The sequence below is a fragment of the Notamacropus eugenii genome, chromosome 1 (assembly GCF_028372415.1).
Source record: "Notamacropus eugenii isolate mMacEug1 chromosome 1, mMacEug1.pri_v2, whole genome shotgun sequence".
NCBI lineage: Eukaryota > Metazoa > Chordata > Mammalia > Diprotodontia > Macropodidae > Notamacropus > Notamacropus eugenii.
The window spans coordinates 354,866,630-354,881,168 of record NC_092872.1 but is presented as its reverse complement, the minus strand read 5'-3'; the positions used below and the strand labels follow the sequence as shown (position 1 = coordinate 354,881,168).

Genomic DNA, 14,539 nt, shown 5'->3' with positions numbered 1-14,539 from the left:
TGACTGCAGGGGGAGGGGCTATTAGTCATATTTCTCCAGTTCTATACTCAGTTGTCAGAAATACCAAAGGAATTGAAGAATAATGATCAAAAGGCAAGTGATGCAGGAAATTCAGGACTGGGGAGAAACAGACAAAGAAAACAATAGATAAAGTTCCAGGATATGATGATAGAAGATGATGAAATTCCAGAGCCTGGGAGGGAAAAAGAAAGAGAAAGGAAAAGAGATGGGTGGGGTGAATGGGAGGCCACAGAATCAAGGGCTTGGAAGGCACCTTTTCAAGTTATCTAGTAGCTAAGCAACTGATGAAATTCCAGCCTTTGCAAGGAGGAAATGATTATTATAAAATCCTTGGACTACTATAGAGGAAAAAGAGATAATAATGATGATGATGATAATTGCTAAGGACAGCTGGCATTTAAATAACACTTTGCAGTTTGTGAATATTACTGGTGCTATTATAATCTCAATTTTATAGATAAGGAAACAGGTACAGAGACTTGTTAAGACACTTGCTTAGAGTCAGGTAAAGAAGCATTTATTAAATACCTACTATGTGTCAGGCACTCTGCCAAATGCTAGTATCTGAGAGAGGGGCAGCTAGGTGGTGCAGTGGATAGAGCACCAGTGCAGGAGGCAGGAAGACCTGTGTTCAAATCTCACCTCAGACACTTGACACTCACTAGCTGTGTGACCTTGGGCAAGTCACTTAACCCCATTTGCCTCATCCTGGGTCATCTCCAATCATCCTGATGAATATCTGGTCACTGGATTCAGATGGCTCTGGAGGAGAAGTGAGGCTGGTGACCTGCACAGCCCTCCCTCACTCAAAACAAAATCAAGTGCAAGTCATGCCATTATTTCTCTGATGGCATGGTCTTCCTCGGCAACAAAGGAGGAACACACACAGTATCTGAGATGAGATTCCAACTCAAGTCTTTCTGACTCCAAGCCCCACTCACTATCTATTGCCCCACCTATCTGACCCAGCATGACAGTGGAAACCTTTGGCTTGGCCAAGGAAAGAACACAGTGATTGAAAAGATTGGAAGGGGGGGTGGGGGGTCGGAATAAAATAAATAGGAAAGGATGATTATCGATTTGATCGATTTAGAGGTGAAAAGGACCATCGAGGTCACTTAGTCCAACACCTTAAACTTTGTGGATGAGGAAACTGAAACTTAGAAAAGGAAAGTAACTTGTTCAAGGACACAGAGGAGTACGTGGCAAGGTCAGGATCTGAACCCAGGTCCTCCCACTCCGATCCAGTCCTCTTTCCACTGCATCACGCTACCAGATGATGAAATTCTAGGGTTTGGACAGGAGGCGTTGCTGAGGAATCCTAACAGCTGCCACTCGATCAGCTCCTTTCGTCTGTGAGCCCACAGGATGAGGCAGAAACAAGAGGAGGAGCGGGAGGCGACAGTGACGAGGCTACACAGCCGGGGCTGCTGGGGGAGCTCCCCGAGGGCCAGGCGGCTGCTATGGCCGGACGGCCCCCTCCCTTCCCTCCCCCTGGGGTCCTGGCGGGGCAGGCTCGTGGGGAGACCCCGGCAGTGCCCGGCCCTTTCTCCAGGCCCGGCCTCCCCGCGCCCCGCCCGCCACGACTCACTCAATCCCTACCGGCTCGTGGTCCCAGCGCCGCAGCCGCTGCAGCCGGCCTCAGTGACAGCGGGGCCGGGGCGTGCAGTGGCGCCGCGGTCCGGCCGGAAACAGCTTCCGGGGCTGCTCGGCCGGCGATTGGCTTGGCGAGCGGGGCCGGGCGGGGCCTAGTTGGCCTCGGAGAGGCCTCTCTCCTCTTCCCCCTCCCTTTCCTCCTACCTGGGTAGGCGGCACCCCTACAGAGAGACGGAACGGGCCTTTCCAGAGTCAGGGTTGTACCCGGATCCCGAGGCCCAAGGACAGAGTGCTTCCGGTCGAGTGGAGATCCGGCTCCGGGCCTTGGGGCTGAGGCTGGGGGCTAAGGTGAGGGTGAGACAAGGGTTGGCAACGAGGTTTGTGGGTCCCTTCCCCGCCCCAGCCCCCTGTCCCTTGCCTCCTGGACCCCCATTCCGGTCCCCGTCCCTGGCGTTTCCCGTCGCCCCAGCTCCTCTTTCTAGTTCAGCCCCTGCCCCTGGGGCCCCCAGCCTTGATCCTTTCCTGTCCATTGGCCTCCCTTCTCTCTTCTGTGTCCCCTGGCCTTATCAGCGTGCGGACCTGGGTTCAGATCCTCCCTCAAACAGCCTAATAGCGCTGTGATCCTGCACGTGGCAAGGAGCCTTCGCCTGGCCTCAGTTTTCTCATCTGTAAAATGGGTAGGGATAGCTATCCCCCCCAGGGTTATTGTGACGGTCACATGAAACCATCACGATTGGAAAACCCTTTGCAAATACATGCCGCTCTTCTTCATCTCTGCCCCCTGCGGAGATCCCCTGTTCTCATCTCTTTCCTTCTCCTGTTTACATTCCCTGCCTCAATTCTAATTCTCTCTCTGTTCCTTTTCTTTCCTCCTCACTTTTTGCTTCTTTTTTCCTTGCGTCTTTGTCCACTTTTTGCACCTTGACTTAGTTGCAACTCCTACCAATTGCTTTTTTATCTTTGTCCCTCTTCCATGCATTCATCCCCATCCCTTGTCATCCCCCCATTCTTGACCTTTTTCAAGATCTCCTCCTTCCCCCTTTTCTTTCCTTTGTCACGTCTCTTTGTCCCTTTCCTCTTCTCGTTCTTTTCCTTTTCTACATTTTCTCTTCCGCCCCAACCACAATTTCTCCCTTCTTCCTCCTCCCCCCCCTTTAATGTATAAATAAGATACATGCAATGGGTAATGGGTTTAGTCACTTAATAGCTGAATGTTAGCCAGTTACTTCCCTTCCCTGAGTCTATTTCTTCGTATGTAAAATGGAGGCAGTAATAATCTCAGGTCCTTTTCAGTCTTCTCTGCTAGCTAGCTCATCATCCATATTTTTGGTTGTGCCAAATGCTTTGTCCTGTGTCCTCTTCTTTTCTCTTTATCTACTTTATCTACTACACCACCTCCCTGCATCAGAAATGCTGTTATTATCTTTGTGCAGATGACTTGCAAGCCAACATAATCTAGTCCTAGTCTATCTCCTGAGCTTGAGTCCCACAGTACCAGCTGCTTGTTAGACATTTCATCCTGGATGCCTAGAACAGGGGTCAGCATACTATGACCTGAGGGCCAAATTTGGAAAAATATGAAAAACATTCTTAGCTCTTGGATCATGCGAAAACAGGCTGGCAGATTTGGCCCAAGGGCCATAATTTGCTGACCTTTGTTCTAGAGACTTCTCAAGTTCAGATGTCCAAAATAAAATTCTTTATCTCTCCTTCTCCCCCCAGTCCTCCTCTTTACTGAATTTTATTATTTCTGTCAATGGCACCATCATTCTTCAAGTGTCCCAGCTTTGTATCCCCAGTGCCATCTTCAACTCCTCTCGCTCCATCTATCCATAGCTAAGTTTTGCTGTTTCCATTTTAACAATATCTCAGGCCCTCATAACTTCTGTCCTGAACTGTTGCAGTGGCTTTCTAATCATACTCCTTACTTCATCTTCTCATTCCAGTTCATTGTGTATACATTTGTCAAAGTGGTTTTCCTTAAGGGCAGAAGTGGACACATTACTCCCTAGTTCCATAAACTCTAGTGCCTTCATATTGCCTCCAGTATAAAGTATAAGCTCTGTTTGTTTTTTCCAGTCCCTTTACAGCTTCTCTCCAACTTATATTTCCAACCTCTTCCTTACTTTATTATCTAGCCTTAGTGTTCCTCATGGCACTCACTCCATCTCACGTGCCTTTGTTCTTCCACTACCTGTCCCCCATACCTGGAAAGTACTCCCTCAGGGCCACCTCATCAAATCCTTTACTTCCTTCAAAACACTACTCAAGTACCACCTTCTTAATGAAGCCTTTTCTGATCTTCCTCAACTGGCAATGTGTTCCCTCCTTAGCTACTTTGTATTTAGTAATTACAATCACTCTGTGCTGGGGGGGGGGGGGTATTGTCCTCCCAGTTTGATTTTTTTGTTTGTTTGATTAAAGGGGCTATCCCTTCAGTAACTACTTAAAGAAGCCTATTCATTGAATGGATGTATCTCACTCAAAGTGGGAATGTGAGCCTGAAAGGGTTAGGGTCTCCCATTGCATCCTGGGCCATCTCCAGTCATCCTGATGAGTATCAGGCCACTGGACCCAGATGGCTTAGGAGGAGAAAGTGAGGTTGGTGACCTTGTACAGCCCTCTCTCACTCAAATCGAAGTCAGCTGCAAATTATGTCATCATCTTGATGTCATGATCCTCTTTGAGAATGAAGGACAGTCCCAACAACAACTTTGTATTTATTCTGTATACACATATATGAGCATGTTATACAAGGTAAACTTGAGAGCAGTGGTTATTTCAGTTTTTATTTTTGTATCCTTAGGGTCTTCTATAGAGCCTGGCACATTGTAGGTGCTTAATGAATTTTATTGATTGATTACATACTTCCTTTGATCCCACTGTCATTTGATGACCATTCTAGTTCAGAGAGGTTCATCTCCAGGGTGTTTGCAGGGTGATACATTTTTCAGTCATAGCAACTTTCCAAGACCATCTTCTAAGATAGGTTGTGATTTGTGCTGGGGTGGGGTTGCCTATACCATTAAGATGTTATATTATTGAAGTATAAATAAATACTGTCCTGTACAAAGTTGTAGTGAGGAAAGCACTGTGAAGTGTAATATAGATATGAGTTATTTTTATTCTAGTATATCTGCTATATTGTTATATTGTATGTGTCTCAGACTGTAAACTTCTGAAGCTCAGGAATCTTGTATGTCCTGTTAAAAGCCACACACATAGGTAGCTGAGAAATGCTTTTTAAAATTAATGTATTTATGATGCTGTGTTGCAGTCTTATCCTCTATGAATTTTGGAAATACTTAGGAAAAATAACAATTAAATTTAGTTCAGGACATTTATGGTCATAGTTAAAAATCTATAACACTTTTCATTTTCCTCTGTTCCCCCTCTCTTCTTCCTTCTTCCTACTCATCACTTCTATATGTTCTTGAATTGAACTAATGTTTCTGACATGACTGTTAATTTCATAGGTTAAAAGGCAGTGCTAAAGAGAACTAGATTATAGGTTGAATCCTTTGCCAATTTTCTTCCTGTTCTGTGACCACAGACTACACTGTTATTTCTTGGCTCTCAAATGAATGGTATGGTTTATGGTGGGGCAAAGACAAAAGATTGTAGGTGAGTAATAATAACAGCATATCTATATCTATATTTATGTATAGGTTTATAAAGCACTTTATAAGTGTTTCACTGGATCTGCACAACAGCATTGTGTAGTAGGTGTTATTATTATCCCATTTTACAGATGAGTAAACTGAAGTTTAGAGAGGTTTCAAATTTTAATTATTTGAAAAGACTTGAACTGAGAGCTTCCTGACTCTAGGTCCAATACACTATCCATTATATCATGATATCTTTTTTAACATGGTACCAATTAAAATGTACTTTGAATTCAGCATTGTTTTAGATAGGTTAGGGACTTGACCTTTGATTTCTTTCACTGGTAGAGAGAACTCTTCAGTGCAGGTCTACACCTTCTATTCCATTAATAATCTAAGATTGCAGCCAGGAGTACTGAATGATTACATGATTGGCTCAGAATCACATAGCCAGTATGTTTCCGAGGCAGGATTTGGATTCAGGTCTTCCAGACTTTGCAACCAGCCATTTATGACCGCTACCATTTTGCCATTCTCTATTTGGATTGATAATTTAAGTAGCCTACCTTTTTGATAGTGGGTTGCTCATTAAAATTTATGACACTGCTTCACAACCACTCAAAGCTTACTTAAGGGATTGTTGTTTTAATGAAATTGATTTAATTTGAATTATTGGGAGGATGACATAAAGTTTCTGTAGTGTTTATAGACTGAGAGCCATACTTTCTTTTAGGAATATTACTCTCTTCCATGGATTACCATATTGTATCCAAACTGGGTGACTTCTTGCTGTACCTTATACATGATATTCCATCTTCCATCTTTGCTTTTGCATAGGTAGTCCCCCGTGACTAGAATGCCTTCCTCCTCCCCTCACCTCTTGAAAAGCCTAGCCTCTTTCAAAGCTCAGTACAAGTACTACATCCTACATGAGACCTTAATGATCTACCTGTGTTTCTACTGCCTCTCCCCTCACCTGAAATGATCTCATATTTACTTTATATATTTCTTCTATCTATTTATGTTTACATGTTGTTTTCTGTAATGGAAGGCAAGCTCTCTGAAGACTCTTTTATTTCTTTCAAGTGCCTAATACAGTACCAAAGACATAATTTGTGCTTCATAAATGCTTATTGGTTTATTGATTGACTAAAGGCCACAGGAGAAGCTCATTACTGGAGGGTTGACTGCCAGCTGATTACTTTTTTTTGTCCTCAGCAATTCACAAAGACCATCTCCCAAGATATGGAGGGGTTGGGAAACTATTGGAGGAACAACCCAACTCACTAAAACAATGGATCCCTCAAATATTGAAATAAGTTTAATTTATTATATTGATTTCCTAATATTAAGCCATCACTGCATTCCTGTAAACTGTAAACCCATGAGGTCAGGGCTTATAACTTGTCTAAACTTTGTATCTTACCCAGCACCATACTTTGCATGCAGTAGGTGATTAATAAATATTTGTTGCTCTTAAATTGAAGTAACCTCTTTGTACATTTCTCATAGCATTTTGCTTGGACCACCCCTTTTACACTTATATTCTAATTTTTATTATAGTTTTTCCTATGTTTGTTTTATTTTCTTTACTATATTCTGAGTGCTTTGAAGTCAGAGATTGTGTCTTCATCACTGTACTTCCCAGTTTGCCAGAGGGCCTTGTCTACATAGTAGGCACTTCATAAATTTTGACTAGGTTTGTATTGACTCAAATAATACTGAGTTGGTGAAATATTTCCATTAGTAATGATTGAGTAATATGCATCCCACAAGGCATATATTTATATTGAAAGTAAGCTATAGGTAAGGAAAATTATAGAATATGAATGGGGTTGCCTATTATGGAAGTTTCATATGAAGATGTGGGAATCTATGTGGAAGTTGCCACTTTTGTGAATCAATGAGGGAAAAATTAATAGAGGAATAAGGATTTGGGGGAGGTATTTCATTAAAGGACCCAAAATTAGTAAAGAGTTCCTTCAACCAATATTTATTAGGCTCTTTCTATGTATAGAACACTGTGCTATATACTAGGAGAGATATGCATTTTAGATAAGATTGATTCCCTACTCTGAAGGAGCTTAGAATTTGGTAAGAGGATCAGAACTTAATTAGATCTGATCTTGTCCATGTTGATATTTCCTACATTCATGCAAATTGTAACTCACCTATGTCTTTTTATCCTTTTATCCATGTTTCTTTTTTGAACTTGACTTTTTCATGTTCTCCCGTAGATCTTTTGCAGAGAATCTCCTTGTGTGCTGTAGGCCTTTTCATTCTTGTTATATTTCTTGTGTGCCAGTGGAGCACTTAGGCTCAGCATTGGATAACTTTCTCTTATCACCCAACTGACCTTTCACATCATACATTTCCTCAGTGCCATCTGTCCCTTATGTTACTTCTCGTGTGAAGGTTATCATGGAGCTATGCTACAGCCTCCATGTATCCTAGCATAAGTCATTGTGATTCTACCCTCATATTTCTTCTCTGTTATTCTGTCACTGTCACTACAGCAATGCAAGGGGGCTGCTCAATTTTGAGGGCCGTTTATATTTTTCTTTACTTCATAACCATACTTACACCATAAGAATGGTTACATTCACATGACCATATGTGTCATGGTCAAATAATTTGTCACCTATTAGTGAACTGGTGAATCTCTCTGTGCTTGGCTAACTTGGTCCTTAGACAGTGGACTCAAAGCCTTTCCAGTATGGCAGAACCTTTGTCCATTGGTGTGCCCTCAGTTTGAGAACTGAGAATCACTTTCATGCCATGATGAAGTATCTAAGTGGGTCTCTATGGAGGATTTGACCCGATTTATTAAAGTACAAGGGGCAGCTAGGTGACTCAATGGATAGAATGCTGGGCCTGGAATCAGAAAGACCTGAATTAAAATGCAGCCTCAGAAACTTAACTAACTGTGTGACCTTGGGCAAATCACTTAACTTGGAGTCTGTCTAGGAGACAACTTTGTGTTTCCGTGAATAGGGCTGGGCCTGGAGTCAGAAGACCTGAATTCAAATCTGGCCTCAGACACTTACTAGCGTTGTGACTCTGAGAAAGACACTTCAATGCTTATTGATTTATTGGTGAACTAAAGGGAACAGGAGAGGCTCGTTACGGGAAGCTTGGCCATCAGCTAGTGATTTTTTTTGTCTTCAGCAATTTGCAAAGACCATCTGCCAAGACATGGAGGGGTTGGGAAACTTTGTTGGAGGAAGAACTCAAGTGACTGAAATCATGGCAAATCAAACCCCATAGGCAGTATGGTCCATGAGATCATGAAGAGTTGGACACGACTGAACAATGACTAAAATATAAGAGGCATTACCAAAGTGGTATATGAGGTTGGAGGCAAGATTATTTCTAAATTAAGGATGTGTCATTTGAGCTAGGTTTTAAATCATGGGGAAAATTTCACCAGGCAGAGTGACTTAGGGAATAGATTTAGTGAATGCCATGAGCAAAGCCACAGAAGTGGGAAGGGAAAGGATGAGTATGAGGAATGAAAAATAGTGTAGAATGTAGAGTATGTTGAGGTTATTGGTATGACATAAGACTGGAAATGGATGGTGGTGCTAGGTCATAGTAAGTCATGAATGGCGAACAGGGACTGAATTTTGCCCAGTGGTAAGTACGGAGCTCTTTGAAGGTTTTTCGCAAGAGCAGTGACTTGAGTAGATTGCTACATCTGTAGGGTGTGTGGAACAGAAAAGAAGATTAGGAGACCACTATAATCATCTAGGCAGGTGATAATGGAAGCTAATACTAGGACAGTGTTACAGAGAATGGAGAGGAAGGGATGAAAACCAAATATATTCTCGAGGTTTCATTCATGAGTTAAAGGAGAAGGGAGATTTAAAGGTAATGCTAATGTTTTGTACATGGGAGAGAGGGTACTGTGGATAGAAAAAGTGTGGTTAAAAGAAGGAACAGGTTTGAGAAGGAAAGATAGTAATCATCAAAACTGGGCAAGTAGAGTTTCAGGTCCTAGTGGGGTATTAGAAATACAAGTCTGCAGCTCTGAAGAGAGGACAGGGCTGGAGATGTAGTTTGAAAATTATCTGTGTATAATTAAATTATGGTTGACACTGATGGAATAAATGACATGGGCAAACGGAAGAGGGTTAAGGATATGATCTTAGATTGCACATACATTCAGTGGACAGGCGGAGAAAAGAGCTGAGAAAGGAAATTGAAGCTTCGGATAGAGGCCATAGAGGCTAAGGAGGACGATGTTAGGGAAAAAGGACAAAAGAAAGGCTATTGAACTTTGTGATTAAGAGGGCAGGGAGCAGCTTCAGTAGAGTGGTGGGTCTGGAGGCTAGATTGTAAAGGATGGAGGAGATGTGTTGTGACTTTTAGGTATAGGGTATGGATTATTACTTCAAGAGGTTTAGTAGGGAAGGAGGGAGAAGATGATAGGTCCATGAAGGAATTGGTGGAACATTTTTGGAGGCTGGAGTTACTGTATATTTGTAGTTACATGAGAAGAAGTCATTACAAAAGGAGAGAATGAAGATGTAGGAGAGGGAAGGATTGCTGGAATTTGGTCCTGGAGTGACTGTAAGAGATGAGATCAAGGTCACAGAGAGAGGAATTAGGCTTAGAAAGGCTAACTTTTTGAGATTAAAAAAAAAGGAAGAGATAATAAATGTTACCTCTACATTGACTAGAAGAAGTCAATTGAGGGACTTTCCTTTGATGGTCTCTATTTTAGTGAAGTTGAGGACAGTTTATCTGCCTTAAATATGGTTGGAGACTTGAGAAGAAAAGGAAGTCATTGTGGGGAATGAGATGTTATTCAGTAAAATGGAGAATAGTGCCTAACTGCAATGAAGGCCCAATATAAGCTTATGGTGGATGAAGTCACCTTTATTTTTATGACTTTCTGTAGTAGGGTTGAGTAGTAGTTGGTCATGAACTGTGGAAGGTGGCTGATGGGGTGAGAAGGAAATGCAAGTCAGGACTGGATGTGGAGGCAAGTGAATCTGGGGTTGGGAAAATAGGCTAGGGGAATTAGAATGGATTAAAGGACAGGGAAGCCATGTAGAGGGTGAAAAGCACTGAGGGAGAGATATGAGGATAGAAAGTTATAGTTGGAGATTGGGACTTAAAGTTCAGTTCTATAAGATAGTGAGGCCTAGAGTGTGACCATGCTGGAGTGTGGCCAAAGTTGGGGAGGTAGGTAAAATACAGCCATGATATAGTGGAAGAGGTGTTTCAGTTAGAGTCAGAAGACCTGGGTCAAATCCTGATTTTTATACTTAGTAGTTAAGTAACAACAGGCCAATTATTACCTGTTTTCTTCTGCTTCCTCATCTGTATCCTCACAAGCTGTAGTCCTTTATCTCTCTTCCCTTTTGTGGGCTAAACTCCCTGAGAAGGCCATCTACACCAAATACTTCTGCTTCCTTTGTTCTCATTTTTTATAGTCTTTTGACCTGATTATTCAATCCAAACTGGTCTCTCCAAAGTTACCAATGATCTTTTAATTAAAAAATCCAATGGCCTTTATTCAGTCCTTATCCTTCTTGAACTCTGTAGCCTTTGACACTGTGGATCACCTTCTTCTCCTCAATATTCTGTTTTCTCTACGTTTTTGTGACATTGCTGTCCTGGTTCTCCTGTCTGGCTGCTCCTCTTCTGCCTTCTTTGCTGTATTTTCATCCAAGTTATGCCTACTCACCGTGGGTTCCTCAAGCTTATGTCCTGGGCCCTCTTCTCCCTCTGTACTACATCTTCTATACTAATTCATTCTCATGGTTTTAATTATCATCTCTGTGCAAATGGCTCTCAGGTCTGCTTGTACAGCTCTACCTCTCTCCTGACCTCTAGTCTCACTTCTCAGCTGTACATTAGACATCTTGAACTGGGTGTTTTGTAGACATTATAAACACAGCATGTCCAAAACTCAATTCATTATCATCTTTCCTTCGAAACCCTTCCCTCTTCTTAACTTCTCTTTTATTGTGGAGGGTACTACCATCCTTCCAGTCATCTAGGCTTGCAGCCTTACTGCTGTCGTTAATTCCTCACTCTTGCCCCCTCCCCAAACCAATCAATTGTCAAGTCCTGTTGTTTCTACCTTTGTAACATCTCTTGTATACTATCTCTTGTCTTCTTTAATACAGCAACCACCTTGGTGCAGACTCTTGTTATGTCATGCCTGGACTATTGCAGTAGTAATAGGGTGGTCTTCCTGTTTCCAGGCTCTTCCCTCTCCAGTTCATCCTCCATTCAGCTATCACAATGATCTTCCGAAAATGAAGGTCTGACCACATCATTTCCCTATTCAGTTAATTCTAGCGGCCCCCTTTTCCTCCAGGTTCAAATGTAAAGTCTTTTGTTTAGCTTTTAAAGCCCTTTATAACTTGACCCACTTCTATGTTTTCAGCCTTTTTACAACTTCCTGTCTTCCACTTACTCACTGATTTTGTGACACTGGCCTTCTTGCTATTCCTTTGATAAGACACTCTGTATTTTGACTTGATGGGTTATCACAGGCTATCTCTAATGTCTCTTCCTCATTTCATAGCACTCACTTGTCTTCCTTCAGGTCTTAACTAAAATCCCATCTTCTGCAAGAAACCTTTCCCAGTCCTCCTTAATCTTAGTGCCTTCCCTCTGAGACTACTCCTAACTTATCCTATCTGTTATTGTGTTTGTTCATAGCGGTTTGTATGTTGCTTTACCCATTAAATGACTATGATCTCCTTGAGAGCAGGGACTGCTTTTTGCCCTTCTTTGTATCCCTAGAGATAAGCAAAGATGCTTAATAAATGCTAGTTGACTGACACATATGAGGTTAGTAGTATTCAAATTGTCTTCTTCACAGGATTATGGTTATGGGAACAAAGTACTTTGATTTGAAGTTGAAGACTTCTGTATTCAGGGGATTAGGATTTCACATATATTGAAATCACTGATGATGGTAGCAGAGGTTAGGGTGGAAAAGAAGAATGAGCCACGTCTGTGATGTCACTGGGGAGTGAGATAATGACAGAGGGATGGAGGCTGATTACCTAGGAAGAAAGGAAGAAAGGAGAAAGGGAATGAAGTAATGTGAGAGGGCTTGGCAAGGAATTTGAAGCCTTGGAACTGACCCAAATTATACCTGCATTCATTTCATTCAGTCCCTTAATGTTGAGGAAGTATAATTCAGTTGCCTTCTGGAGCAGGGATTCCTAAGCTGGCATTAAGATTACAGGAAGTCTTTGCATTTGAATTAGAAAACAAAATTACATGGTTATTTTCACTAACTACTTTAGCTTTACCTTCTGTTGCACATGTTTAAAAGATCCTTATTCTGAGAAGGGGTTCCTAAAGCTTCACCAGACTGCTGGGGCAGGGCAAGAGGGAGTGGTCCTTGGCAGGAAAAAGAAGTTGAGCACCCCTGCTCTAGGGGTTTAGCTGCTTTATATTTTCCTTTATTTTTCTTTTCATAAATTTAATAAAAAGAAAATGGATTGTGATATTGAACTGTTTCAGACTGAAATATTGTTCATACTTTATGGTCCTGCTTGTGTTGATTCTTCATTCTGGGAGCAAGATGGTAATAAAAGATTCATGGTTAAGTGTTAGCTCAGAATGGCAGACAGTTGTCCCCCTTTCTCAAATAAGCTGAAACTACCAAGAATAGCATATTACCAAGCTGACTTTTATCTCACAGGGAAAAAAATAGGCCACTTTTAATCTTCCTTTTGGCATTACATGAACATCTAAAAATGTATCCAATTTATATCTCACATTTAATATTTGTGCAGAGCATTTTGTTTAGGAGAATGTATGTCTAGTGACTCTATTGTGCTTCCATTAAGATTGAGAAAGCTTAAAGTTCTCCCCTGAGAATGATCTTAAAACTATCACATTTTGTAGATGTTTCCCCAGCTTCTGTCATTTGTTCTTCCTATATTCCTTGCCAAGAGGGGAGAATGTATGTATTATATAAAGTGTCAGTTATATTTTGGCTGCTTTTCCTCTGAATAGGTCAGTGGAGATAAACCAAAGGTCTCTATTGTACCTGAGCTGTTTCCTTTCCTGACACTTTGTGGTGTCTTTCTGTGGCTCCAACCTACCTTTCCAACTTCATCTCACACTTTCCCCCTTGCTTAATCCAAGGTGAACTTCTCACTGCTCAATAAATGTATCTCACTTTCCCCACCTTCTTTGTCCTTAAATATAGTCCTTCCTAACACCCACCTTATTTTTCAAATCCTAAAACGATATCAAAAAAACCATCCACTGTTAATAGAGCCCTGTGCTAGGACTTGGGGAATATATAAAGTTCAGATAAGACATATTCTCTGCTTTCATGGAGTTGGTAATTTAGTCAGGAGATGAGACATAGGCACAGATTAAATAGAATATCCATGGGAAACACAGTATTGTGTTTTGTAGTAGTGTGTATCATAGGAAATAGGTCTAAACTCAGCCCTTCTCTAGACAGAAATGACTTCTCTCTGTGCTGATGTCTTACAACATTAAAAAAAAAAAAAGGTCAGGCATTTCTCATGTTTTAATTTGTCATTTGTTAGACATGTCCTAATCATTCTATTGAAAGACCGGAGAACAAGGATGGATAGCATGGGATGGGGAGAGAATCAGGAGACAAGGGTTGGGATCTTAGCTCTGATCATTATTAGCTATACAGTGATGGGTAAATAACATCAGCAAAATGAGGATCATTCATTTTTTTGTGATGTCTTTTTTCCAATCACTTTCATTTCTAAATATATTTCACCCTTCAATCCTCCAACAAGCCATCCCTTGTAACAGTGAAAAAAAGAGGAAAAAACCAAACAGTTCTTCCAAACTAGCCAGTGCATCAGTTGAGTTTGACAGTATATGCAGTATGTCACTCTACCAGTCCACCTCTGCTACTAGAAGAAAGGAGTGCATTTTCTTAACTCTTCTAGGTAAAGCTTAATTATAATTCCACAGCATTTATTTTCTTCTTTTTAAAAATTTACATTTTTGTAAATATTGTTTTCTGGTTCTGCTTACGTTCACTCTGTATCCTTTCATATATCTTCCCATGCTTCTCTGAATTCTTCATCTTCATATGATGGCATGGTAATATCATATCATATTCTACTTTGTTTTGAATTCTTTGCTACTACAGAAATGCTATTATGAATATTTTGGCATATATAGGTTCTTTCAGTCTTTGACATCCTGGGGGCATATGCCTAGCTGGAGGATCAGGGATAAAACTTTAACTTTATTATTGCAAGGAAAATGTTTTATTAGCTGTGAAATACCATACTAATATGAATTGTCACAGTTACCATTTTTGTATCTTAAGGACA

General features: G+C 41.2%; 2 protein-coding genes across 3 annotated transcripts in view; one reads left to right on the top strand and one right to left on the bottom strand.

Annotated features, from left to right (window-relative positions):
• The window catches only part of WARS1 (tryptophanyl-tRNA synthetase 1), a 42,247-nt gene extending 40,495 nt beyond the window's left edge, over nucleotides 1-1,752 (bottom strand). The window contains exon 1 of one of the 2 annotated variants that reach the window (XM_072630230.1): nucleotides 1,624-1,752. The gene's annotated coding sequence lies outside the window, so the exon portion shown is untranslated. Of the gene's footprint in view, nucleotides 1-1,612 lie in introns of both variants that reach the window. The other variant, XM_072630231.1, reaches the window with a different exon arrangement.
• A 67-nt stretch (nucleotides 1,753-1,819) lies between these two features.
• Nucleotides 1,820-14,539, top strand: part of WDR25 (WD repeat domain 25) — a 252,118-nt gene continuing 239,398 nt past the window's right edge. Inside the window, exon 1 of the mRNA XM_072630228.1 lies at nucleotides 1,820-1,965. The gene's annotated coding sequence lies outside the window, so the exon portion shown is untranslated. The remainder of the gene's footprint in view (nucleotides 1,966-14,539) is intronic.